This window comes from Giraffa tippelskirchi, chromosome 6 (assembly GCF_054371585.1).
Source record: "Giraffa tippelskirchi isolate mGirTip1 chromosome 6, T2T-mGirTip1v1.2.pri, whole genome shotgun sequence".
Classification (NCBI taxonomy): domain Eukaryota; kingdom Metazoa; phylum Chordata; class Mammalia; order Artiodactyla; family Giraffidae; genus Giraffa; species Giraffa tippelskirchi.
In genome coordinates, this window is record NC_137280.1 from 123,945,248 (window position 1) to 123,971,974 (window position 26,727).

The window sequence follows — 26,727 nt, forward strand, 5'->3', positions numbered from 1 at the left end:
TGAGAGCTCCAGCCCAGCTAGCCCTACAACTGGAACCACAGGGGTAGCCTGTAAGGGTGTGTTGAAGGATCTTGGCCTTGTTCCTACACGCATGTACCACTGGGAAATGGTGTTTGGGGGTTAGGGGTTGGATTTTTCAATCTGGGGCCAGCCCTCTTTCCTGATTTAGATTTGTAATAGAGAGGGCTCTAGAGCTGATGCCTCCATTTCTGTATGAGAAATGAAGCAATGGAGAGGCTGATTCGCCATGGTCTTTAAGGAGCTTGTGTGGGAGGTTCTGGGACCCTGTTGTAACTGGGTGTGTCATTGTTGGGTGGGAGGCGCTCTGTGTCTCAGCTGTGTGAGAGTGGCAGGAAATGGGGCGAGTAACTATGTACTAGTTGAGTTGTACCTGATGAGAGATTGGAGGCGGTTTCCCCACCAAAGTTCCAGAGTGTGTGTGGCCAGTGTGGCAGTGTACTAAGAGAATTGATATGTGTGACCACTATGTGAATGAGTATAGCAGTGTGAGTTTGTGATGCTTGGATTGTGTTTCCCAGGTGCATGTAATGTCTGAACTAGTTTTGTTGCTGAGATGAATCAGATTTCTGGAGAGGGAGGGACCTATCTGGAGAGAGTGATGTTATTAAGTAGTTATAATCATTATATTGATATGACTTAATTAGTATACAGACATTAAAAATAATCCCAGTACCCACTGTGTTTTGAATGCTTACCAGGTACTTGGCCCTGTACTAAGTGCCTAACCTGCAGTAAGTAGCTCATTGGTTCTGTAAGAGCCCTCAGAGTTAATGCTGGTTTGCCTGTGCCACAGTGTTTATTTTCCCATGTTATATTCATATTGGGGGATGGGATTCAGCTGCATCTGTTGTCTTAGTTGCTGAAATGCAACTTGTGGCAATGTGGGGCCCTGTTGTATACCTGGGCTCTCTATCCTTTTGGGTTGCCAATATGGGGCACTGTTGTTTCTTAGTTTTAAGACCCAGTTTGACAATGTTCTTTGAGGTGATGGTGTATAATTCGGCTGTGTGACTTTTTTGCTTTTTTGTGTGACTTTGTTGTGCAGCCAGAGTATGTGACTCCCTTCTGTCATGTAGTTGAGACCAGCTAGTGGAATGTATGACTTTTGTGTCTTGGTGATAATTGTGGTTATCTAGTGTAGGATCACCGGTTATGGTGGTGGTGTGAACTGGTTGTGTGATACTGTGACTGGCTGTATTGTTATTTGTGTGTGTCCGTGGGAACCATTTGTTTGACCCCTTGACCCCTTGCCATAACTTGTGTCAGACACTGCAGTACTGTGCAGTAACTCCATGTGGGGAGTGTGCTTCCTTGGTGGGGGCTGTGGCCCATAGTGACCCATCCCTGTACAGATTGTGTGTCCATGTGACCCCATGTGCCGCTGAGCCCCTTTTGGGGTCTGCGTGTTATTTGACCTCAGCTGCGGATGCCCCCACCTCTGCCAGCCCCGCTGCCCCTCCCCCGCGCCGCCCGCCCGCGCCGTGCAGCGATCGATCGCCATTGATTGTCCCTGACGAGCTGCTCCACTTTCCAGCCAATGTCAGGAGGGGGGATCTCCGCCGCCCTGGCGGTGTCATTTCCACACACTCCCTGGGCTGCCGCCAGTGCGGGCGCCACTAAGAGCTGGCCTGGATCGCCCGGAGAGCGGACCGCGCCGCCCACACCACTCCAGGACGCCCGACGGCGAAGCCTGACCAGCGCCCCCCCACCCCCACCTCCGCCTGCCTGGCCTGCTGCCCTGCACCCAGACCCTCCTCCCTGGGTGGGTGGATGTTGTCGATACTCCTGTTTGAGCTGGCCCTGGGGAGGGTGGGGGCACGCTCCTTTAGCCAGTGTGCTCGGGTGGGGGCGTGAGGGGCCGTTTCCGGCGGGCGGAGGCGCCTGCGGGCCAACTTTGCCGCGGCCCAAACAGATGCTAATGATTTTCCGGGAGGCGCCGGTTATCTCTGGTCCCAGCCAGCCAGTGCTCGGGCCTGGGCCGGGCATAGCTCCCCACCCTCCCCTTTACCCGTCTGATCCTCGCCAAATGACCACCTGGCCCCAAGTGCACAGTGGGGGTCGCAGGCTGCCCGGGGCGCCCCCAGAGCTCTTGCTACAAGGGGATATTTGCTCCTGTTCACCCAAGATGCTGCTGCATCCTCCTCTGAGCCCCTTCCCAACTCAGGCCTCTGCCCCTCAGCGCCCAATCTGAACAGAGGAAACTGAGGCTCAGGAAAGCCCAATGCAAAGTCATGCTGACACAGCGCCTGCCGGGCTGAGTGGGTCATGCTCTTTCGAGGCCACCCTGTCGGGGTCGGGGACTCACAGCCTTTCTGGTCCCCCTTTGCCCAGGGGCCAGAGCCAGTTTCCAGGCTCCCCCGTGGAAGTGCTGACGTGGCTTTGGGCAGCTGTCTGGGGCCGGGAAGCGGGGCAGATGTCACAGCCCAGGGGAGGAGGCGGCTCCAAGGGGAGGGCGGGCAGGGCCTCTTGCCTGGCGAGACACGCCTCCTCCCCTAGGCCTGCCTGGCGTTGTCTGGGGCTGGGGCACAGCCACTGGTCAGGCTGACCCGCCTCCAAGTGTAGCTCCAGCACCTCTGTGTGGCAGCTGACAAGCGCTGTAACTTCTCTGGTCCTCTTCCTTCCCTGTGGAGGAATATAACAGCACCTGCTTTGGATGAGTGTGAACCTCAGGTGAAAGCAGAGGTGTGCAAAGCCCCCAGTCCAGTGCTGGACACACTGTTCCTGCTCAACATGTGTTATTTGTTATTAATATTGTCATTGTAAGTGGGAATTTGGTGTGTCCAGAAGCAAAACTGAGTCCTGAGAGGGCCAGCTGGCTTCACAGGTCATTCCAGCCAGCCTCCTGCCTTGGTGCCCCTGGCCTTCTGCATTTCTCATGCCTGTCTAGCTTTGTTTCTTCTCATTGAAGTGTCAGCCCCCCTCAGCTCTGCCTGCTGCCAAGCTGCCCCCACCCCCTCTTATCGGTGTGGTTCCCGCCTATCTGGCCGCCACATTGGGTCCCTCAAGCAGCACAGCCCCCCTGGGAACAGCAATCGATGGGGCGGAACAGTCTCCCTGACAGATGGACCCACGGAGGCTGGGCTGCTTCAGCAGAGCTCCCTAGGAAACCAGAGACAGGAGCGGAGCCACCATGGCTGCCTCCTAAATAGAAGTGGGAGGGGGCGGAGAGATGAGGAGGAGGCCAAAGCTTGCAGCCAGCCCCAGGCTGAGCCAGCCCCCTGGGGATGGGCCTGGAGGGGTAGGGCAACCCCTAGCTTTGCTATAGGCCCAGTTCTTGAGGGGAGGGCTCTGTATGTAGAGCTCGCTTGGTAGGTAAGATATGTCCAGAGTCCCTCTCTTGGGCAGGTGAAGTTTTGCCACGCACCTCCCCACTGCCCAGAGGCTGGTGGGTAGGTGGGTAGGCAAGCGGCTTACCACATTCCTCAGGCCACAAGGAGCCTGTGGAACCCAGAACGGCAGAAGGACCTTTTCTGCTCTGCCTGTGGGGAGTAAGAGATGATGTGCCGTGTCTGTGTATGTGTCTGTGTGTGTGTGTGTGTAGAATGCCTCCTATCTCCTACCAGACTCCCATACTAGTTAGGGACTTCTTCCCAGGGTTTCTCAACCTCAGCACTAGTGACATTTTGGGCCATTTGATTCTTTGTCTTCTGCATTGTAAGATGCTTAGCGGCAGTTGTGACAACCAAAAATGTCTCCAGATAGTGCCCAGTGTCCCCTGGGAGGCAAAATCAGCTCAAGTTGAGAACTGCTGGTCTAACCTGAAGACCAGCCCCCTGGGTTGGAAGGTGTGGCTAGGACCTCATGGGGATGCCATATATCCTCTAAATAGTGAGTGTAAAGGGAGATTTCCAGAAAGGCTCTGTCCCCAGCTGCCTCAGGCCCAAGAGGGTGGGAAACACCCTCCCCCCCGCCCCTCATGGCCCCAACTGCTAGGTTGGAGGGAACCGAGCTTGCCTGAGATGGCAGGGCTTTTGGCGTCACAGCTCAGCTGCACCAGGCTTGGTGCCAACACCTTACTGCTGAGACTACATAGCATGGGGGTGGGGAAGTGGGGGCGTTCATGGGGATACTCAGGCTGCCTGGGAGACCTTCTGTCCAGCCAGCTTGAGATGAAGGGAGCCAACATGGATGATCAGCCTCCTCCCTTCCCCTGGTGCCCTGGCAATGTCTCTGCTGCCTCCCTCCAGGCCTGTGTTGGTTTGGGAGTAGGTCTAGCAGGCCTGAGAGCCAGTGGGGGCTACTGCCTGGAGTAGGAGGATTGTGGACATAAGTCCAGCGGGCCCAGCCAGCTGACAGCTGGGCCACCTGAGTGCTTAGCTCTCCCCTTTGGGAAAGGGAGAGAAGAATACAGTCTGGGCTGGCTAAATGGTACCTGAGTCCCCTCAACCCACAAGCCCTTGAGCCAGAGGATTGGGGAGGGGACTCCCTCTGGAGTCATTTACCTTTTCCTGCCCAAGCAGACAGGCAGACATTGAGGAAAGGGAAAATCTTCTAGAACACAGTCTCACTGCTCGGAAGTCCCTACTTATGTCTAACCTACTTCCTTTCTTCCTGCAGCATCTGCCCTATCCTAGCTTGCGTGATCTAACCCCAGCAGAGTCAGGGCGCAAGATTACAGGTTCTCTGGCCAGGGTGTGCCCTTATTCCTTGGGACAAGCACCCCACAGGAGAATTTTCAGTCAGAATAAAGGTCAATGGGTCCTGGTGTGGGTAGAGGGATGAGGGTGCCTAAGTGGGCTCAGCTAAGGGATGGAGAGAGTCATCAGTGCTAGTTGACAGACCAGGGCCTACAGAAAGTAGGGTTGCCCCAAGACACGTTGAACCCTAGAGCCTAGGGGGTTCTAGGGTGGGGAGAAGGAAGTGGCAAGGAGATGGGCAGTGGCTTTGTAACCAGAGATGGCAAGCCAAGCGGTCTGAGGCGGCAGCTTGGAGCTGGAGTTTAAAATAGCGCCTCGGCCTGGCCGGGATCGGATTCAGGTCACCCACAAGGCAGTGTGGCCACCACCATCCGGCTCGGGTTTCTTGCCTTCCCTGATGATTAAATGGAGGAGGTGGCTACCCAGGCAGGTAGGCCTAAGAAAAGGGGTCTAGGCACTGCCACTTCAGTCCCCTGAGCAGGCTCTTGCCTATCCTTTCTCCTCCACACCCATCCCCATGGGACAGATTGCCTTCATGCCCTCCCTCCTCTTCAGTAAATATTTGACACCAACTGGGGACCAGGTACTGGACAGAGCATGGAGGTGAGTTAGGCCTTGCCTTTTCTAAAGCCCACAAGTTTTGGTCCCCAGGAGGGGGAAGGTGATGAGTATTCCACAGAGACTCTCCATGATGTCCTAGCCTCAATCCTGAAAGTCCTAGGCATGAGGAAGCAAGGAGCAAAAGGACCCCCGCAAGCTGCACGAGAGGAGAGTTGGACCTCGAAGAAGTCTTCTGTTTCTTCCTAAGAAATGGCTGTGGCTACGACAGAGGGGAGAATGTCTTCTCCAAAGCCAGTGATCATCCTTAAAAACTCCCCGGGGTGGTCCACTCCCCCAGTGTTCCTTGACCTGCCCCCTCCCCCAAGGCAGAGCCCTCAGACATAGATGTGAGAGTACATTCTGGGCCTTCGCTGTCCGCACAGAGTGACCACTTCCTCAGGCCACCCCAAGCAATAGGGCAAGGGGTCAGGGGATATGAAGCAGGGAGTCCCCTCTTGAGTTTTTCGAAGTAGTTCTAGCCCTGCCACATCCCATTATGCTTTTGGAAAGTGGGGAAAAACTACTTCAATCAATAAAAAGTTCCAACCAGGGACTTCCTGGTGGTCCAGTGACTAAGACTCTGCTCCCAATGCAGGGAACCCAGGTTTGATCCCTGGTCAGGGAACTAGATTCCATACACTGCAACTAAGAGTTCGAATGCTGCAACTGACTCAGCACAGCCAAATAAATAAATATTAAAAAAAAAAAGTTCTGACCATAATCCCTCTGCTCCACCCTCCCTGCTAGAGTCTTTGGGCCCTTAGGGGCAGTGGCAACCTCTGGGCAGCAGCTCTTGGGGCCCAGCAGGTAAGGTTTCTCATCACTTTGCTCTTCTTCCTCATCTATGAGTATGAGGAGGTGACAACAGCAGGCCAAGAGAGCTCCAGGCCAGATCTCTCTAAGTGGAGCACTAGCCAGCTATCCTGACAGAAATCACATATATCTAAAAAAGCATCTTGTATATCTTAATGATTTCTCAACAGCCCCTGATTGAAGCATGCTCAATTTAGCTGTGCCATAAGTAACTTTTTATATTTCCTTGGGGAATCATTTCACTTATGAATCTTTTCTGAATCTGCAATCTCGATTAAAAGTTGATTTTTTTTTTTTGTCTCTCTCCTCAGCTTCTGAGATGTTTCCCTAGTGAAAAGGGTGGTAGCACCATCAATCCTCTCTTGTTAGCCTGTTTGGGTCAGGAGATTTCTTCCTGAAGGGTCCGGGAAGCAGCAGTCAAGCCTCTTCTGTGATAGCACCTGGGGCTTTGTGACCTGAGGGGGAGCTGCCCTGGCCGAGGGGCTTATAGAGAGGTTGGGAGCATTGCCAGTCTCCTGCCCACATACACTCCCCTACCTGCCCCCCCCTACACACAGTGTTACACTGGGGGGACTGTCTAGCCCATTCTGCCTTTAGAATGTCTCCTCACCTGTAGTTTAAGAATTTAATAAGGAGACAGAGAACCTTTCAAGGGTTCAGCTTGAGAGCACACAACAGGTTCAAATCCTGGCCCCGCTCCTGAACAGCTGTCACAGCCTGGTAGGTCACGTCTCTGGGAGCCTCAGTTTCCCTATTTGCAAAATGAGAATGTGATGGCTAAATAAATTACCAAGGAGATAAAGAGTTTAGCATAATATCTTCAGAAAGGCAGCCTTTATTTCTCTTGAGGGAACCCCAGCACCAGGAACAATGGAACAATGCCAAGGGTCCTATCCCAGTTCTGAACAGTATCTAATTCTTTTCCCCAACCACTCATTATCTAGTCCTAGTGACACCCCGTGGGGTGAAGTGGTGGGAATGGCAGTTATCTCCCTGAGATGAAGGGTCTGGTGGGGTTGGGACTGCCCAGGGGCTGCCCCATGAGGCCCGCCCAGAATTTCTGACTCTCCTGAGAGACAAAGTTCAGGGCTACAGTGGGAAGGCTGGAGGGCAAACTAGGGTGAGAAGCTCTGAAGTTAGAAGGGCCTTTGCCATAGACACTGTCCCCATATACTCCCTGCCCCCCACCTCCCTCCAATCAGGGGAAGGATTTGTCCAGGTGCTGGGACCTCTGGCTCTGACCTCTAACCTTCTACTCTGGCCTCCAGTGGGCTTTCTGAGTCACAACTGGGGGTGGGGCTGGGGGACACGGCAGCAGAGGCTGCTCTGGGAGTTAACGATTTACGAGGGGCCCCTTCCTGAGGCCTCCCTCCTCACAGGCCAGGCAAGGCAAGCAAGCAACCCCGTGACAGCCCAGGCGACTAGACACAGAACCAGTCCCGCCAGTTCAAAGAGCAGTTCATCCGGGGCTTACCCCGAGGCAATTGCCTGAGCACCCCATTCTCTGGAAGAACAAAGTAGGGCTTGGTAGGTGAGGTCTCGTCTGGGGAAAGAGGCTGGGTCCTGTTTTCAAGTCTCAATGCTCTGCCTTCTGGGGCTAGATCTGTGAGGGGAGGCTGAGCCCCACCTCTTCCACCTCCGTGTTTTCTCCTTATCACCCGACCAGAGCCTGTAGATCTTGGGTAGAGCACTTTCTGGCCAGGCTGGCTTCTGAATGCCCAGGGCACACACACCCTCACCCTTTGTTCTGGTCTACAGTCTCCAGATTTGGGATGCTGTGTCCTCCTGTCCCCCAAGGCCCCATTCTGTTAGCTCAGGACCCCTCCCTCTCTCCATGATTCTGAGGGCCATGGAGCCACACAGCTTTGGCCTCTGAGTACACCCAGTCCCTTTCCACTTCACATTGGAGAAACAGCTGAACCATGATTGTGCCTAGAGAAGTTGAGAGTTACTGTCACAGGCATGACACCCCCAACTGTCCCTGACCCTCTCCCCTTGTCACATTTGGCTGAGTTCCCTATTTCCCTGGGTCTGGCAGAGTATCGGGCTACTTCTGGTTGTGTGTGGCACATGTGTAGCTGTGCCTGGGTGGGCAGAACTACAAAGGGTGTGAGGTGCATGTATTGGCCTGGTCTCTGCTCCCTCCCAGCCTCACCCCAGCGTCATTTTGTTCTGGGACTGGAGACGTAACCCTTCTGCTGGCCATTTCCACTCTGCACAGCTCAGGGCCAGGCTGGGCCACCAAACTGACTTCTTAGGGATGGTCTGGACCTTGACCTAAGAAACAGACCTAGCTTTTCTGAAATTTCCTTCTAGTTTCACACTTCTCTTGTCCCTTCAGAGGTCACGGGGACAGCAGTGGGACCTAAGGGCCAATGGTCAGTATGTGAGTCCTGAGACTCCAGAGGCCTGGGCCCATGCCTAGGCAGTCAGGAATCTCTCTTCCCCTGCCCACGTTTGCACTCCCAGCCCTGCTCTGGGTGAGTTGTAATCGCCAGTGTGACCCCACTGAAGACTATCCTGCACCCTGCCCTGAGGCAAGACTCCAAATGCCCTGGCTCTCATTTTCTGTGATAACAGATGAGCGAACTGGAGCCTCAGTAGAAGGGTATGCCAGGTTCTGCATTGACCATCTACATTGGAGCCCCTAACTCCCACACTCCTCTCCACGCAGCCATTCCAAGCCATTGGATGTTTAATCAATGACTGACATCAGCTGATAAGTGAATGGTAGTAATGGAAAAGGTAGATCCCTCCTACAAGGCATGGGTTTAAATCCTGGTTTTGCTACTCTGTAACATTAAACAGCTGTGTGAGTCCTAGGATTAAGCATATTCACTGAAAGCAGTTAGTATGGTGCAAGACATATAGTAAGTGCTCAGAAAAATGTTGGCTACAATCCTTATTACTGGTACCTACTTAGTGCCAGGCTTCAGGCCCAAAGCAGGTAGAGGACTCTCCCTTACTCTCAACAAATGTTTGTGGATAGTAGTAGTGAGGGGACAGGAGACAAATGAGCAAATAAAAGCTATTTCTGTGCAATGTGGTCACTGTGGCCATAGGAGGGGACAGATGCGGGGCCCCAAAGCCAGGCCACAGAGTAAAATTGCTCAGTACATGCACTACAAAAAAGCCAGCTGGCAAAAGGAGTAAGGAAGACTGGAAGACAGTTCATGACCTGCTGCCAAATGGGGGTACCTATACCTGCCAAAAAGTGGTAGCTTTTTCTGATTTGCACAAAGGCTAATGCTGGCTCTGTAGAGAGAAGCCAAACTGAATAGAAGTCAGAGAAGATTCCCAGTGGAGTGATAACATGCTCTTGGTCTTCAGTGAGGACTTCAGGACGTGAGCTTGATTAAGACCCTTTCCGGGCAGAGAGAACAATTAGTGCAAAGACATGCAAACTTGAAGAGAAGTTTGGGGGTGTTTGAAAGAACCGCCAGTGTTGAATGGTATTGGTCAGCAGGGCTTAGGAACTGCAGGGAAGCCAGATCAAGTTGGGGCAGGGGCTTGAGCTGAGCCCGGTGGGCTCTGAGGAGTCACTATAGGATGATGACTAAGGTGAATCCCAGACAGAGAAGCTTCACTAGGCCAGCAAATCTCAGGGGTTAGGAAAACAACTTTGGTGCCTATCATGTCAGTTTCCTTATCTGAAAATTGGGGATGCTACCACTACTGGGGATGATGTAAGGATTAAATGAGATAAGGTGCCTTAACTGTTTAGTTTAATGCCCTGCTCAAGGTGAAGGCTTTGTAAATGCCAGCTATGGATATTCTAACCAGAACCAGGAGAGCAGGATCCTACCCAGAAGACAGGGCAGGTGGCTGCATGGCTCTTCTCTCCCCCACAGGTACTGGAGACTTATGGAAATTGCTTCCTAAACCTAAGCTGATTGATTGAATAGCAATGTGAAAGTCAAATACTTTTTGGAAGGAATAGTGAACCAGGATCTCTTTACTTCTTGTGGAAGGGGCATGGGGGGGGGGGATAGTCACCCCCAAGGCCAGAGACCTCCTGCCCAATCCGTCCTGGGTGTCTCCCCCTTGTCTCACTCATTATGGTAAGAGAGTTCTACCCAGATGGTTTGCACATGGCATTTCCTGTTCATGTTACATTTTCCATGTGGACAGTTCTGCTACTCTCCTCTCTGGTTCCTATCTGGGGTGGAGAGGTAAGGATCTGGGTCTCCCTCCACTTCTTAATTCCCAGGAGAAGGGGAAGACTCCAAGATTGACTCTAAACTGGGCCATACATATGCAAACACTCTATCCCTGAGAAAGTCACCATTGGGATCACTTGACTCATCTCCACTGCAGCCTGCAGCCCCTTGACTTTGCCAAGTTGGGGAGAGTGGGCAGACGTCCTTGGGAAAAAAGTGGATATTTAGTAGTAATTCTCTAAGGTAGAGCTACTGTCCACCCCATGAATTTCAGCATGAAGCTTTTTTCAGGTGGGCAGGGCCTGATTCGACACTCGCCCCTAGGCTGCAGTTCCCTGAGGACGGAGTTTCATTTCTTGGGTCCTAATCCTCTGAGGCCTGCTGCTGACTTCTGGGGAACAAATCCCCCCTCACAGTCTGGGCCTGAGCTTCCTCAGAAAAGGTAGATCGTGGTGGGCTAAGTGTTTAGAGATCTTTGGTCATTTTGGCATGGGACGCTGCCTCCTCTTTCCTCATATAGTCAAGTGAGTGTCCAACACAGTACCTGACACTCAGGGTTGGCCAGAATGTCTGTCTTTAAGCAGTTTAGGGGTGATAATCTAGAGGTGTTCATTTGTCTTAAAACTATGTTCTGAAAGCAAGTACCTTGCTTTCCTCATGTGGTATGTCTGGGGTGGCTTTGAGAAACGTTGCTGGAGAGGAGAGGCTAAAGCCTCCCACCCACTTAGGAGCCATTCCTTGACACACAGTTGAGAGAACACTTCTCAGCATTTGAGGAAGGGAGGGGGTGTCCACAAGAGGGTCACTCCCTGTGGCCTTGGAGGTCAGGGCAGGTAGACAGGCAACACATTCCAGATGAACTCTGCCCTCTGACACCTCCCTCACACCCCTATCCCCTGGCTGGGTTAAAGTCCCAAAGCCAAATTTAGAAAGCTTGAAAGGTGGGCATCCACAGGCTGCTCCTGTGAGACCCAGGCCCTAGGTGCTGCGATACCCAGGCAAGCAACACCAAGGAAGAGAAGAGACAGTGAGGTGGGAACTGCTTCCACTTCTTCCAGGAAACTGCTCCTGTGACTGGAGGCACCCGGGCTGCCACAGTTAACTCCCAGTTGTCTGGGCCCCAGGCTGTAACGTTTAACCCTAGGCAGACTTCCCCAACTGCCCTCCCTGCCGCTTTCCTGCTAGGGTCTCTCCTCTGGGGGCTGTGTTTTCTCTGGCGCAGGAAGCACAAAGCCACCCCCACGAATTCCACAGAACTGAAGAAACTTTCCACTTGGGGAAAGACCCGGGGCTTGCGCTATAGGTCTCTGAAGTGGCGAGAGGTCGACATATACAGTTTTAGGATTAGCCCAAGCTGGGCAGATGGAGGAGCCGGTGAATGACGGTGAGGATGTGCGGGTCCAAATCTGAATCCACTGGGCTTTTATTTTTTCAGCCAGTGTCTGTTGAGCATGGCGCTGTGCTACGCACTGTTTCAGGCTCAGAGTTCACAGGCCACCGTCTCAGAGCACCACTGTGTGGTCGCTTTAGCTTCAGGACTCAGTGTTTTGGTTGGGGGCGGCGTAGGAAACAAAATGTCCTTTCTCGAATCAGTTTCCTCATCTGTGTAATGGGAACAGGGACATCTGCCTCCTTTCTCCCTGGGAACTAGAGCCCACTGAGTATGGGAAAGCGCTCTGGGAAGAGTGGAATCTTTGAACACGCGTCTAGTGCCAAGAGTGCTCGGCTAGGAGTATCCGACCCCACGCGCACCTGAGCTGAGGGGCGCGGCCAAACCCTCCCTACTGGTCCTTGTAGCTTTGAGGCCGGCTGGCGAGAAGGGGCAGAGGGATGGCGGATTTCCCCGTAAGGTGCGTCTTCAAGCCCATGCACTCCTCACAGAACGGGTGAGGTCCTCTTATTTTTTGTAAAGTTGCGGGAAAAGAGGTGAAGACCGGGCGCGCTGGGGAGCTGAGCCTGGGCCGACCTCGTCAGAGCGCGGGGAGCTAGAGGCGCAGTGGCTGCGGCTCCGGCCTCAGAGCCTGCGGCGTCCAAGTGGCCAGAGCTGCGTCGGGAGGGAGGCGGAGGGAGGGAGGGGAGCCGAGGTGGCGGGGGGGGTGGGGGGGAGGGGGGAGAGGAGGAGGGAGAGTGGAGTCCGGTCCGGGTTTTGCCGGCAGCCCCCGGGCAGCGTTCAGAGCTCCTGCCCGGGCGGGCGCGCGGCGGCGGAGCCTGAGCGGGGATGTAGAGGCGGCAGCAGAGGCGGCGGCGAGAGCAGGCGCCCGAGCCGAGAGAGAAGAGCAGCCGAACCTTGTTCCCCGAAGCCGGGCCCCGCGTCCCAGCCCTGCCCAGCCCTGCGCCCATCCATGCGCGCCGCCTGCTGAGTCCGGGCGCCTCACGCTGCGCCCTCAGCCAGCCGCTCCGTGCTACGCTCGGGGGTGATTAGTTGCTTTTTGTTGTTTTTTAATTTGGGCCGCGGGGAGGGGGAGGAGGGGCAGGTGCTGCAGGCTCCCCCCCCTCCCCGCCTCCGGCCAGGCGCGGCGGCGTGACTCCGGCTCCGGACCCGGGCAAGGCGGGCGGCGCGGCTGGAGCGGAGCGCACCGCGGCGGCGGTGCCCAGAGCGGAGCGCAGCTCCCCGCCCCGCCCCTCCCCCTCGGCCTCGCGGCGGCGGCGGCAGTGGCGGCTTGGACGACTCTGAGAGCCGGTAGGTGTCGGGCCACGGCCCTCCCCCGACCCCCCCGGAGGCCGGCCCCCTCCCCTTCCCCGCCTACCTCCCTCTCCTCCCCCGGGGCCCGGTGCGCGGCCGGGGCCGGAGTTCGCTGCAAGTCTGCGGAAAGTTTGGCTGCGCGGGCTCCCCCGAAGTTCAGGTGCGGAGAGCCAGGGACGGGAAAAGAGGGGTCCGTGTTTGGGTGTGGCGGGGGGCGCCCGTAATCTGAGCCTCGGAGCCCCGGGGGCTAGGAGCACTAGCTCCAGTGATCGCTCAGTGGCCTCTTCTATACTCAAGCCTCCCCAAGCCGCAGTCAGCTCGGTCGCAGATCACTGAGTTCAGACAAAAAGAAGGGTTTTAGGGTCGGGCACGGCGGCTTGGGCGCCTTGGATTGGGGCTGGGGCTCTCCCTGCGGGGTACTGTCCCCTCCCCAAGTACTCGAGCTTGAGGGCACAGGGGCGGCGGGAGCCCGTGTCTTCACCTCTCGGCGCTGGGCTCGCGCTCCGTCTGCGGGGGCGGCTGATTGGAGATCTCCGGAGAGCACTCCCCCCAACAGACCCCATTCGTAGTCCTGTCTTTTGGGGGCATCACTCACTGCTCTTAATGCCCTAGACGACGCGCGGCTGAGTCTCCCCCTCCTTTTGGAGGGGGCGGTGGCCACTTCTACATTTCCCCTCGGGCTCCTCGCCCCCGCTGCCCGCGGGGTGTCTGGCGGGCAGATCAAGTTTGACCTTTTTTTTTTTTTTCCGTCAAAGTATCACCCCCGACCACCACTGCTCCCCGCGGCCTCTCTCTCCCTTCCTCCCTAGCCTTAGGGAGTCTTTCAGCCTGTCTCCCGAGCCCCGCGTGGCCAAGCAGCATGCAAAGCCAGGGAGGGAAAATGGGGGTGTTCTTCTAGCTGCGGAGCTGTGGGAGGCGGGTGTCCCAGCCGCCTGCTTCGCTGCTCTGGCCCCAAATTTACCCGTGAAGTTTGGCCCCGAGTCCCCCTCCCTCTTTGCTTCCCCAGAGCGAGGGGCCGAACCGCCGCGAGAAGAATGTGTTAATTTTCTCGCTGGGGGAAGTTGTCCTCGCCCGTAATGGGCTGCTTTCCGGTGGGGAGCGCGGGGTGCGCCTGGCTTTGTTTATTTGTAGGATCCACAGAAAGTGAGTGACCCCGGTTTTTAAATGGGGGGCCTCCTCCCGGGACCTGTCAGAAGAGCTGAAGCGCCCAATGAGGAAGCAAAATCGCTTTTTGGCGCCCCCACCTCAGGAATCAGAAGGGGTGCGCGGAGTTGGGCTGGTGCCACGGGCTGCAAGGAGGAACCAGCAGATTTGGGGGTTCTGTAGGGACTCATCCAGGAAGACCTGCTCCCTGTTGTCTCCTGCGACGGGGTTCTGAAGGGTTGGCAGCCGCGCCCTACTTTGCCCTCTGGACCCTGGGTGGTCTGAGAGTCGCGTCTTCGGATAGAAGGGGCTGAAGCTGGGGGCGGGGGTTCTGGCGAGCCAGCCTCTTGACCTCCGCCTTTCCCTGCACCGCAGCCGCTGTTCCGAGTCCGAGGTTTTGTGGTGGGCCGGCTCCCCCCCCATCCCCGCCTCCCCGCGTTTGCGCAGGAAGCGCTGGGGAGGGGGCGTGTGCGTTCGTTCGGCCCTCGCCCCCGCCGGAGCCGCCCCAGGGCGGCCGGCAAACAGAGTCCCTTTCAAGTTTTCCGCTGGGGCCGCCTGGCGGGGGCTGCGTGCGCGGTCGCTGCGGACTTGTTTGGAGCGCTATTTGAACGCCCGGCGCCACCTCAGCTGCCCCGGCCCGCGGGGGCGGGAGGCGGGGGCCGGGGGAAGGCTCTCCATGCAAGTGAGAGCATTTCAATTAGACGGTTTTAGGGGGCGTGCTGGCCGAAGCTTGCCCTAATCCCCCTCCCGAAAGACCCCACCCCCCACCCCGTACCCTAGGTGCCTACCGTCTTAGGAAACCGGGGACTGAGACCCGAAGCCGCCTCCCAAACGCCTTTTTGAGAGCGATGCGGGGAGACTGAGGCCAGCGCTACCTACCACTGCGTAGTGTTGATGTAGCAGTTTCCCTGGATGAGTCTCAAGCAAGAGCTGGCGGGGTTGGGGGGGGCGGGGGGGGCGGGTAGTGGCCCGCTCTGCAGCTGTCACCCCCTTCCCAGAACGGAAATTGTCCTCTCTCCTTGGGGAGGAGGGAGAGGGGTTGATTTTTGCCCTGGGAAGGGGTGGGAACAGCTGAGGGAGGTTGGCCTCTGAGTTCTCAGTTAGTCCTGGGGCCCTTGGTAGAAGCCCACCCCTCCCACACCCCCACCTCCAATCCTGGCAGGAACCTGGAGCTCTCCCAGAGAAGCAAGAGCTAGCCTTGAGCCTCCTTTTCCAATGCCACCTCCCTTTCTAAGGTGGAGGCAGAGGTTCCTCTGCAGAAGACAGACCCTTGGCTGACTGGCTGTCCGTTGGCGCCTTATTTATGTGTGTATTTGGGCCCGGCTGTTTTCCCGGCTCAGCAGGTGACCCTGGCTGGGGCCTCCTATCTCTCCCCCTACAGAGCCTGTTGACTTACCCGTGGGCCAGCGGCCTCGTCTTTATCACGTGAGGCCTGGAATGTCCACCCGGCAGGGCTGGGCTGGGTGGGGGAAGGGAAGGGAAGGGGAGGATTCTGCATCCAGGGCCCATGCCAGATCAAGCCTGTGTTCTGTGGGTTCCTCCTATGACCCCCAACTCTTACTGCCTCTTTTCAGCTTCTACCCATTAGGCAAATGAGAAGCTGAGGCTCATAGGATTGGGGGGCAGGTTTCATCTGGATAAAGAAACAAGTCTAGGGGAATTAAATACCCTGCTTTCTTTAGGACCTCACCTACTTATTCATGGGACAGTAGAATGGAGATTGGGGGAGTCTCTCTGGGAGGGAGGGGTGTAGACTGGGCCAAGGTCAGTTGACTTTCCAGGGTGAAGGGTAGGGTGGAGGGATGCTGGGATGCTGATGAGCCAGACTCGGGCCTACTTTCTTAGATCCCCTGTCTTTTGGGGTGACCATGAAGTCAAAGCCAGCTCCCCAGCTGATGTTCAGAAGCATGTCTGAATTAGCCAAGGATGGGGCGGGGCTCACTTATCATTACTCTTATTATTATTGCCCACTCTTTATATGTGGTTCAGTTCTTCATTCATTGGCCCACTGTGTATTTATTGAGCACCTACTATGTGTCAAGCCCCATCCCCTGGGCTTGCAGAAATGAATCATTGACTCTGCCCCCCACACCCTGGAGGTAGGCCCAAGGCAGAAACTCCGACCTGTTTACCTGCCCCCTGGGCCCCTGAATGGAGCTTTCCCCTTTTTTATCTGAGGCTCTCCCTCTCTTACCCTCTCACCCCCTGGTCCCATCCTAGCCTCTGTGTATGGTTGTAGGGTGTGCGTGTGTGTGTGTGTGTGTGTGTGTGTGTGAAGTGCCCTTGATTAAGTGTATTAATAGTTAAACTCTCACTCATAGCTGAAACTCACCAGACCACAAAAAGCCTCCCCAGTTACTCACGCGCTACTGCCCAACAAGAATATCCCACTCAAGTTTTTTTTTTTTTGCTTTCTCTTACTTCCCCCTTTATTCCCCCCAACTTTGAGCCCACCTCCCAGGCTGCAGGCAATGAGAAAGGACTGCCCGCCCCCTCAAGAACCCAGGAATCTCCAACCATTCCACCTGCCCCCTAAAGCTAAAGGCAGTGTCAGCTGCTCAGTGAGGCTATGTAGGTCTAGTCTGTTGGTATGGGATGTGGGAATCTGGGCAGTGTGTGTGCTAATGACTCAAGATGGATATATCTGTGACTCTGTGTGTTGAATGTGTGTCTGTTTATCTTGGGGTGTGGGAGACTGAGCCTGTGTATATTTGTGAATCAGGACATGTGTTTATGGATCTAAGAGTTGTGTCTGCATCGCATATATATACCTGTGTGTTGTGAGTCTGAGAGTCTATATCTGAAAGTTGGGTCTGTCTCTGTAAATCTAGGAATGTGTATATTCTGAGTTGTGTGGGCCCAGAATTTTGGAGAGGGTGTGTTCATGATTTGTGTATATCTGTGTGTTTTGTATACTCTTGTAAATTTGGGAGTGTATCACTCCTTGAGTGGTTCTGAATTGGGAAAGAGTGTGTGACTTTGGGAGTGGGCATATCTGAGCTATGCTAACAGTGGTCTATGTCTTTGGTAGCTGGTGTCTGTGTTCCTTGCTCTTTCTGTATCTGTCTGCCCATCTGTTTTTCTGAGTCTCTCCCTCCCTGGTTGAGGCCCTGAGTCTGTGAGCGTGTGTGTGGTGTTGAACCTCTCCCACCAGGTCCTTCTCCTCCGTAGCAGTAACTGGGCAGCCTCCCTGTCTGCCTGCCTGCTGGGAGTTTGGAAGCCATGGAGGGAGACAGGCTGGGGCCGGGGTGACAGCGCGTATCCACGGCAATGGCAGCCTGTGATTACGGGAATAAAAGGATTTTAAGGTCATGGGTGTATTTTTTTGTTTTGTTTTGTGTTTTTCCTCTCTTTGGTGGAGACATTGGCAACAAAGGGCTATTGCTGTGTGTCTGCAGGTTGGGAGCCTGTCCCCATGCAAGTGAACATGGATCTGTGGGTCTTTCCTGGGAGCATGAACACATGTGTATATGCATGAGTGGAGCCTGTGAGAACGTGTGTTCCTCTCTGCCTGCTCCCCGTGAGAGAGTGCATAGGGCTGTTCCCTGGGGAAGAATTCTCAGGAAAACTTCTTGATTTTGGGTATTTCATGGAGCTGGAACCCAGCAATCCTGTGTGTGCTGAAGAGTGGTCTGGCCCCAATCTTTGCCTACCTGTCTCCCTCTCCCCATTCCACTCCCCATAGGGTGTCTCTGGCCAGAGACTGGCTCAGCCCAGTCACCTGGGCCAGGCCGCATCTCAGGGTGTCAGTGCCCCTGGCCCTGCTCCAGCCCCTGTAATTGCATTCTGCCGCCTAATCCCCCGCCAGCTCAATTAGATCGCAAATTCTTCTTCATTTCCTGCCTCTGATGCTGGCCTCCCTCTGGGCTCACAGGGCCTGGGAGGGAGGGAGGGGATCTTGCCCCCTCTTCCGCCTGCACTGGGGGCTCTGGAGGTGGGGGGTGATTAGTTCGTGGCATACCGGCCCTCGGGTTCTGATTGCAGCCCTGGGGGCCAACAGGACAGGGCTTTGCTGATCCTTTATAGACCAGCCTCAGTATCCCTATGCTAGGAGGAGGGGCTTGTGTTACCTGGTACCTGGGCTCTAAATAGACCAGGCAGATCACTCTGGCCAAGCCCCTAAACATTGTCCTCATTGTGGGTCCCCACAGGCTCTGCCCATCTTGTTCCCAGAGGAGTTGCTGACCACCCCTCGGTCTAAAGGTTGTGACCTTGTTTTTGACCTTTTCCTGGTGGCTGTTCCAGGCACCAATAGGATCACTGAGCTCCCCCGCTACTGGGCCCTCCTAACCCCCAGCCTCGACCTCACCCAAACAGGTATATTTGACCACTGGCTCAGGAGTCAGACCTGGCTCCAAATCCTGGCCATGTCACTGCCAAGCTGGATATATGACCTTTGGTCCATATATGTTCTGTGATCCTCAGTTTCCTCATCCCTGAAATGGGAGTGTAAGAGTCACAAGGCTTATTTTCACGCGGACACAGGGATGGCTGTGCAGTGCCCACCATAAGTGGCTAGCCTACAGTCAGCATTCAATAAAAGTTGGCTTTTATGGTGATGAAGACTTCCTGTCCCCCAGTGAAAAGAAAGAAAAGAACACATGGCTTATGGTTAGCATTTCTGTCTTTATTCTGCTAGTTGCCAGGTGTGTGACCTTGGGTATGTCACTCCGCCTGTCTGGGTTTCTCTTCCCCATCTGAGAGATGGGACCCACGATGGGCCTGACCTCACAGGATTACCTGCATGCTTGGCCCAAGTCCTCCCTGCAGGTTTTCAAGGTATTACTTGTACTCTTATTTCTTTTCCTCACACCAAGCCTGAGGTGGGGTGGGGCTGGTGAAAACATAGGCTCGGGGCAAGGGGACTGGCCAAGGTCATGAGGTTGATGGTAGGGCCTGGGGAGGGCGCGGGGGCGAGGGCTGGGGGATGACCTGCTGGCTTGCTCGCCTGTTCAGCTGAGCTGTGAAGCATGGCCTTTCCTCCCGCTGGTCTCTGTGGAAAGTGGTGGCTGATTTTTTTTTTTTTTTCCTATGAAGGGGAAGCTGGATGTCTACCCCCTCCTTCCCCAGGAGGTGCCTGTGGCAGAGGTTGTGCTGACAGGCCTCCTGGCCTTCTGACTAGGGTGGCTGGCAGCTCTGGAGGGCCGGCTGCGCACAGATCAGCCAGAGGGAAGAGAGAACCGCAAAGGTCCCCTGCCCTCACTAATCCCCGGGGCCCCTCCCACCCTCAGCCCGTCCTCCGTCTGGATGGAAAGACAGAAAGCAGCCACTGCTGGAGGAGAGCTGGGCGAGGCTGGCTGGGCTCAGGAGGTGGTGGAGGGGGACTGGGGAGGGGGGCTGGTCTGCTTCAGGGTCCCTGTATCTCCCTGGCTAGTCTCCTTATTTCTATGACCTCTGTCACTCATTGGCCTAGGGTCTTTAATATTTCATGGCCTTTGGAGCCAGCCCCCTGCCCCAGCCCACAGGCCCCCTTTGTCTGCCTGCTGCCCCCCCGGGGTGTCCCTGTCACTGAATTGCTGAATTACTGACCCCGGGGCTGCCTGTGCCTCCCCCCAGCCCTGATACCATCCGTATCCCTCTTGACCTGCCCCCCTACACACACCTCTGCCTGTCAACTCAGTCTCTCCTGCGTGTCCTCTCCCCCCGCCTCACATCTCTGACTGTCCCTCTGCCCTTTCCCTCCATTTTTCTCTTTTTGTTGGCCTCCTCCTCCCCAGCAGGACAGAAACAGTGGCAACTGGTGCTCCTGGCTGCCCCCCCAACCCTGTCCACCCCTTCCTGCCCCCATCCCCCCAGCTGTGCTGGCCGTGAGAGCCGGTTTTATTTATTTTTCTGTTTGTTTGGGAAGAGGGCAGGGGCAGTTCTGGGCCCTGGCTGCTGCGCTCTGCCTAGAGCAGCGGGCAGGCGGGCCGCACTGGCCTCCCAGGAATGTGGCCGGGACGCCCCGCGCTATATTTACTTCCCTCCAGCTGCTGGCCCCAGCAGGGCAGAGCCAGGCCTGCCCGGTGGCCCTGGGGGAGCCCTGTGCCCACTCTCCCCTGTCCAGCAGACCCCACATGGCCCTTGGGCCCTCTGTTCACTCCCTTCACCGTGACCTCCCCTGACCTCCTCAGACTCGCCCGGTCTGCCAGCAGGAACGCTCATATGCCATGCCAGGACAGGCATAAAGTGTGGGTGCAGTGGCCTGATCCATGTGGGACTGCAAGCACCTGGCAGCCCCCACACCCCGACCTAGGGGCCTAACCTAAGCCTGTAATCTGGTAGCCAGAACTATGCAAAACATCTTTTCGGGCCTCTCCCCACTGGCCCCTTGCCATGGTCCCCTCAGCTCTGTTGTGATCACTGGCCAGGGTGGGGTGGGCTAGGGTGGGAGGCCTGAGCCAGCAGCAGCAGCTGTGTTCCCTTCACTGCTGTCTCGCTTCCCACCTCACCTGCTGGCCCTCCCAGCCTTCCTGTGTAGACATGTATTCATGTGCATGGTTAAAAGCTTGCACATACATGTGCAGCACCCACGAACACATGTTGGAATATACCATCCATGAAGGCAGGGCCGTGCCTCTAACCATCAAGTCCCTTGATCATCAGATGCTAATGGGAAGTTACTGGGCTTGCTCCTTGCCAGCCTTGCAAGGGGATGTGGCAGTGATTTCTTCCTGTCCCCTCAGTGTCTGGCACCAGCTAAGTGTTTGAAGAGCTTTGGCTGCTGCTCTAATCACTCGCTGTCTCTCAGTTATTACTATAATAATCATAGTAGGTCTTAACAATGGTGATGACAAGGGCTAACCTGTCCCAGCCCCTGACTGAGGGCAGGCACTGTGTGGACAGCTTTCTAGCCTTCACTTCATTTGTTCCTCACGGTAGGCCAGAGATGTGGGTGCTGTTAGCTTCCCCATATACAGATGAGAAAACTGAGGCTGGAACGTTTGGGACTTGCCACTCCAAGTGGGATTGGGTCCTGGCAGAGCCCTTAATGGGCCATGAGCACCACAAGGATGGCCAGGGTTGGGCTGTGTGTGGCAGTCCACACTGCCTAGCACACAGCAGGCTCCGCCAATGCCTGCGGGGTACAAGCCTTGCTCTCTTTCCTTCCTGAGTCCCCGAGACCCCTGGCAAGGGACCTGGCATTTGGTGGGAAGATGGGCTGATTGGCTAGTTGGGTGAATGAAAGAATGAATTAATGAATGAGCAGGTGATTGGCTGTGGAATTGAGTGCTCTTAAGGGATGCCAGGATGCGGGAGGTGTCCTTATGTTGGTGAGGAGACTGGTCAGGGGAGACCCACTGGCCCTGCAGAGGATTTGGGGAAGCAGGGTTGAGGGGCAGGACTGAGGGATGCATGCAGAGACCAGTAGGCTACCAAGGCTGAGCCCTTGGGGCAGGTCATGTTGTCTTCTCCCCCCCAACCTCAGTTTTTCCATCTATCAAATGGGCTTGGGAACCTGGCCCCGGCTGGCTGGCTGTCAGCTGGCCTGGGCTGGGGCTGGCCTGGGAGCCTGAGAGGTGAGGGACTGTGGTGGGAAGGAGGAAGCAGTGGGTGGTGAAGATGGGAAGATGAAGCGTGGAGCTTGGCTTGGAACCTGAGAAGCAGGGAGACCAGCCCTGACCTGACACCCCTCCTCCCTCTGAGCTCCAGGGTGGGGGCACAAGCTGACCAAGCCCTACCTGCCCGCTTGCGCTCTGGCGAGGTCTGGGCCTCCTGACAGCTGCATCGTCCGTGGCTATGTTTGCCACAAGGTGGTGGCCTGTCCTCCAGGACTAGACCAGCTTGATCCCCATAACCCCCTGCCCTGCCCCACAGCCTCAAGTCCAGTTCCTGGTGACCCTGATGGGAGAGCCAGCCCCTTTTGTGCCTGACCTGCCTCCCCAAAAGCTCTATAGAAAATTGCTTAGCTGGGCCCCCAGCAGCAAGTAGGAGTGGACTTGGCCCCCTTTCTTCTGGCGGTGTCCGATCTCAGTGGCCTGGAATCTTAAGTCACAGGAGTCTAGAATCATAGAATGCTTGGAGCTGAGGGATTCTTGTCAGGATTCTTGTCGCGTTGAGAGTCTAGAATCACAGAACCGTGGGCTTTACTGCTGGAAGGAAGCGTGAATGGTCATGTTTCAATCTTGTTCGATGCTAAGAACATTGAGAATTGAGAGGAAGAGCTTCCCTGTGGTGCCTGCCAGTGACATGAAACCCAGTTCTGCCTCTGGTCTACCCCTCTCTGGAAATAAATCACGCCAGCACGGGGAGTGGACTGTGTGGGCCCAGGCAGGCAGTGAAGGGACGCAGCTAGCCTACAGGCACGGGAGGGGTCCTCACGGCAGTGCCCGCCCGCCCGCTGCCCACGCTTCCCGAGGCACCAGTGTGAGGAGGAAATGCAGGCTGTTGCTTCCAGCGACAGCCGGCAGGGCCGGGCGGCTTCCCAGCTCCCCCTCTGATTCACGGCCGCCTGCGGCTCCCCCCTCCCCTGGGGGCCTCTGCATCCCCATCTGTGCAATGGGGAGAGGAGGCTTCACCTCACAGTCTAGTCACAAAGACAGTACAGTTGTGATTCTTTTAAAGCCCACCCTTACACTTTGGGAGAGTTGGGCCAGTGGTCCTGAATCGTCAGCTGGGCATTTGGCCCCAGAGCACTGAGAAGTTCTGTGTGGAGTCACCCTGATGCCTGAGAAGCTTGGGAGGGCTGCATTAGTTCCTGGGGTAGAAAGTATACCAGGTGGTAAACGATAGAGAAGGGCCCTGCCGCCAGGGCCATTATTCCCATTCAGGAAGAGCCTGAATGGGAGCTGGGCTCGCTCCTTGTCTCAGTATACCCATCTGTAAAATGGAGCATGTCATTCCATGTGGCCATTCATTCATTGTCTGCTCTGTGCCTGGACATGTACTGGGTACTGGGGATGCTGAGACAAGTGGGAGGATGGTAGGGAGAGGAGGGGTGTCCTTGGCGGTGGGGTGGGAGTATGATTTGGCTGAAGGGGTGACTCTGGGAGAAGGAATGAGGTTGGGGGGGCAGATAAGGGGCTGACTGGCGAGGCCAGTGTCCAGCGGAAAATCCCAGCTGTTCTCAGGAAGTGTTTCCTCCACTGGTCCCCAGGGAGGGAGGCGAGGCAAGCAGGAAAGAGGAGAGTTGGGGGCAAACAAGGCCCCCAGCCAGTCCAATGGAGACATCCCAGGCCTGGCAGCTGGGCGGGTGTACCCCTCACACTGCAGGAGGGCTGGAACGCAGCCCCCCACGCTCCGGGGCTGGACCTGTGGTGGGGGGCAGGGCTCTCAGGAGGGGCCGGGCCATAGTCCAGATTTCAAAGCCTTCCCCAGGGGCCTTGCGGTGCCCTCCGCCCTGTCCTGAGCTGCCGCCGCGGGGGTGGCAGATGCTGTTTCATCGACTGAGACGAGTGGGAGGCCTCCGGAAGGTCCTCCTGGGAGGTTCCGGGGGGCAGCGGGGGCGTCCGCAGCTGCCGCCTAGCTAGGGCTGGTTCACGGTGGCCTCCCAAGTCCCTCAGTTCCCCCAGGCCTGGGGATGGAGCACTGAGACTGATTCCTCCTGCCTTCACTCTCCCTACTGCCCACCAGGCTTCTTGGCTCTGGCCCCCCTCCCATCCCTGGCTGTGTCTGCAGAGCCCCCCGGGGAAGGCAGGGGAGGAGGCGCATCGGGCTCAGAACAGCGGGTGCCCGCGCAGCCAAGTATTTGCGCGAGCTGTCAGAGACAGACAGGCATGTAGGGAATTCGGTGCGTGTGGGGCTGGGGGAAGCAGCCGGGTGGGCAGGCAGGCAGGAGGGGGGAAGCTGGGGCTGCCTCCCCCGCCTGTTGAACCCTGCAGAGACCACTGTTCTCCCAGCCCAGGCCAGAAGGTGCATCCGGCACCTCCTTCCTGTCTGTACCAGTGCAGGAGACAAGAGGGACTGGGTGGGACCCTGGCTGATGATGGGGCTGACACTGGGGAAGGGGTGCCCTGCTGAAGGCCAGAGCCTGGGAGAGGCTGTCCGGTGGAGTGTGGAGCCGGGCAGGAATCCGGGTTGTGCCCAACTGTGGCCTCCAGGAAATAGCAGCTGTCATGCTCCCGCGTCTCCCCCCTCCCCAAGCCTGGCACAACTTGTTTCCTGGCCAGGGTCCGGCTGGGGCAGATTGGAGGAGCCTGGTATTGCCCAGTCTGGGCAAGGAACAAGCAGGATGAAGGGGACCATGTTTCTAAGCCTAAAGGTACTTGGGGATGCTGGCGAGAGCTTCCCCTGGTATTCTTTTGCTGAAGCAGGCTGGAGTCATTTTGAAGGAGGGGACTTCAGCCCCTACCTCCCTGGACAAAGACCCCAATTTAGTCACCTGCGTCTTCTCTCCGATAGGGCCTATTAGGCAGTTCAGGGTCTAGAGCTGAGTAATACTTGATGTTTCATAGCTGAGAGCCCAGAGAGAGGGATACACTGGCCTAGGGTCACACAGTGGGTTCTCCAGCCTTCTCCCTACCCTCATGTGGGTGGGGTCAATGGGAAGAGGTGAACATTGGGGGTTTGCTGGGGTAGGGGGCTATATTTAGTCAGTCCTGCAGAGCCAGGGGGCCCCTGGGAGCAGCTGTTGAGGGGGGCAGACAGAGGCCTCGAGCTGCATTTAGTCTGGACAGAAATATCCTCCCCCCACCCACCCACCCACTGCCTGGGCGGCCAGGCTGCGGGCTTGTCCCCTGAGGGGCAGCTTGCCTGGGCCTGGCGGCCGGCGGGACAGGCAAGATGACCCGATAGGCTTTTCCCAGCTCAGGTTTCGATGAAACAGGAACCGGAGCCGTAGCCTGGGCTGTGGGGGCCAGGGCCGCCAGAGCTGGGGGGCCAGGACTGCCTCCCTCCTGCTCCCCACTGCTCCCCACCATGCAGCCTCCCCTTCTCAGAGGCCTGGGGAAGCAGCAGGTTATTTATCAAGCGGCCTCCCTGCCGCGTCTGCCCGCGCCTGCCTCCCTCCCACCCCCCCAACCCCCAGCGCTGGCGGCCATGAGCCCAGCAGAGCAGGGTGAGCTGGGCGGGCTGGCGGCGGGATGAGCTCAGGAGACGTGAGTCACACCATCCCCAGCAGCCCCACGAGGCCCTGCGGCCTGGCAGGCAGCGCGTACTCACGCACATCCCACGCGGCACACCCAGGGGCACACGCTTGGGACAGACAGTCACTCAGCACACGACCCAGCACACATGGCTGACACTCACGGGCAGGGCCCGGCCACAGTCGCTGTGGACACTCCGAAAGCACACTCGCTGTCACACTCACAGCCCCAGCCTCTGGCGCACACATATAACACGTGCTGACACATACACGCAGACGGATGGACAAACACAGTCACACATGGACCCCATACACGACTCCATTAAGGCGGTGTGGTATGTGTGCTCCATCCAGACACAGGCTCAGGCTGTTGTCCTCTGGCCACAGCTCTTAACCAGATGGTGTGAAGGGTTGGGCCAGGAGCACTGACCCCACGGAGCCTGGTGCACACACAGGCGCGTTCCCAACAAGGTTGGGGCTCCATTCACTGAAAGGCCCCCATGTAGGCTCACACAAAGGAGACCCACCCTCGGCCATGTCGAGTCAGCCAAATTCTGCAGGGTGGGCACAGGAAGGGAGATGTTTCCCCACCCCTGGGGAAGGAGGCCCCAGTCATGGGCATGGAAGTGTTAAACTCACTTGCCCTCCAGTATGGGGAACTCTAGCCCAGGCAGAGCCGGTTGGGGATTGATGGTAGAGGAAAGGAGCTTGGTAGAGGAAAGGCTGGAGAAGGAAAGCCATGGAGAATCGATTTTCCTGGGAGCGCCAAGAGGCCAGCTGCTCCCCCCACTCAGGGAGCGGGGTCCTGGAGAGATTGTGGGGTGCCAGAGACTGGGGAGGAATGAGACTCCCTTGATCTAGTGGGCTGAGTGCCTTAGGAGTCTGTCAGCCCACCCTCCCTGGTCACCCTGGCCTCCTGCCTTGCAGCCAGCACCCTAAGACTCAGAATTCAGACTTAGTCCCTGATTTTTAGTCCCTGGCCTGAGTACAAGGAAGGGCTGGGCTGCTGGGTTAGGTGGATGCCCTCGGGGAGCATTTGTGCTTCTGCTGCCCATTGGGGCTGGCGCTTGCCTTCCCTGAGTGAGCAGAACTGGGGGCATAACCCATATTTCACACACGGAAAAAGGCATCCTTTTTCAGATGAGAGAATTGAGTCCAATGGGGATGGCTTCATTGGTCACGAAGGACTTTGGACACAATCTCCTAACGCCCAGGAGGGCAGCTCGTTCTGGGCCCACAGGATTGAGACAGCCTAGCAGAAGTCAAGGGGCAGGTGAACCCTGGCCCATGTTGGCTGCCACCTCCTGGCCACATAGGTCTCCCCCATAAAGGCCTGGACAGTGGTTGGGGAGAAGAGAGGACCAGGCAACCTGAAGAAGACAAACAGCAGTGGCCAGTCAGGAGAACTGGATGTCCCCCGAGCCATCAACTCTAGAGTTGGACAGGCCTGGGCTCCACACCAGGTTTGGTCACTGCCTGCTGTGTAATTATGACCTGGTTTGCCAACCTCTCTGACCTCACTTTAGCCACCTATAAAATGGGTATGACCCTTATCTCTGTCTTAAAACTGCAAGACCTGAAGTAGATGGTGGGGTGTGGTTCGCACCATGTCTCACTTGGATCTCCAGGTGAGTCCAGCCCTCCTCTCTACCTGTTTGCTCCACCAAA

General features: G+C 56.5%; 1 protein-coding gene across 3 annotated transcripts in view; it reads left to right on the plus strand.

Annotated features, from left to right (window-relative positions):
• Nucleotides 1-12,426: 12,426 nt before the first annotated feature.
• The window catches only part of CXXC5 (CXXC finger protein 5), a 34,350-nt gene continuing 20,049 nt past the window's right edge, over nt 12,427-26,727 (plus strand). Inside the window, exons 1-2 of one of the 3 annotated variants that reach the window (XM_081500987.1) lie at nt 12,427-12,645; nt 12,743-12,911. The gene's annotated coding sequence lies outside the window, so the exon portion shown is untranslated. Of the gene's footprint in view, nt 13,075-26,727 lie in introns of all 3 variants that reach the window. The other 2 variants (XM_081500984.1, XM_081500983.1) reach the window with 2 other exon arrangements.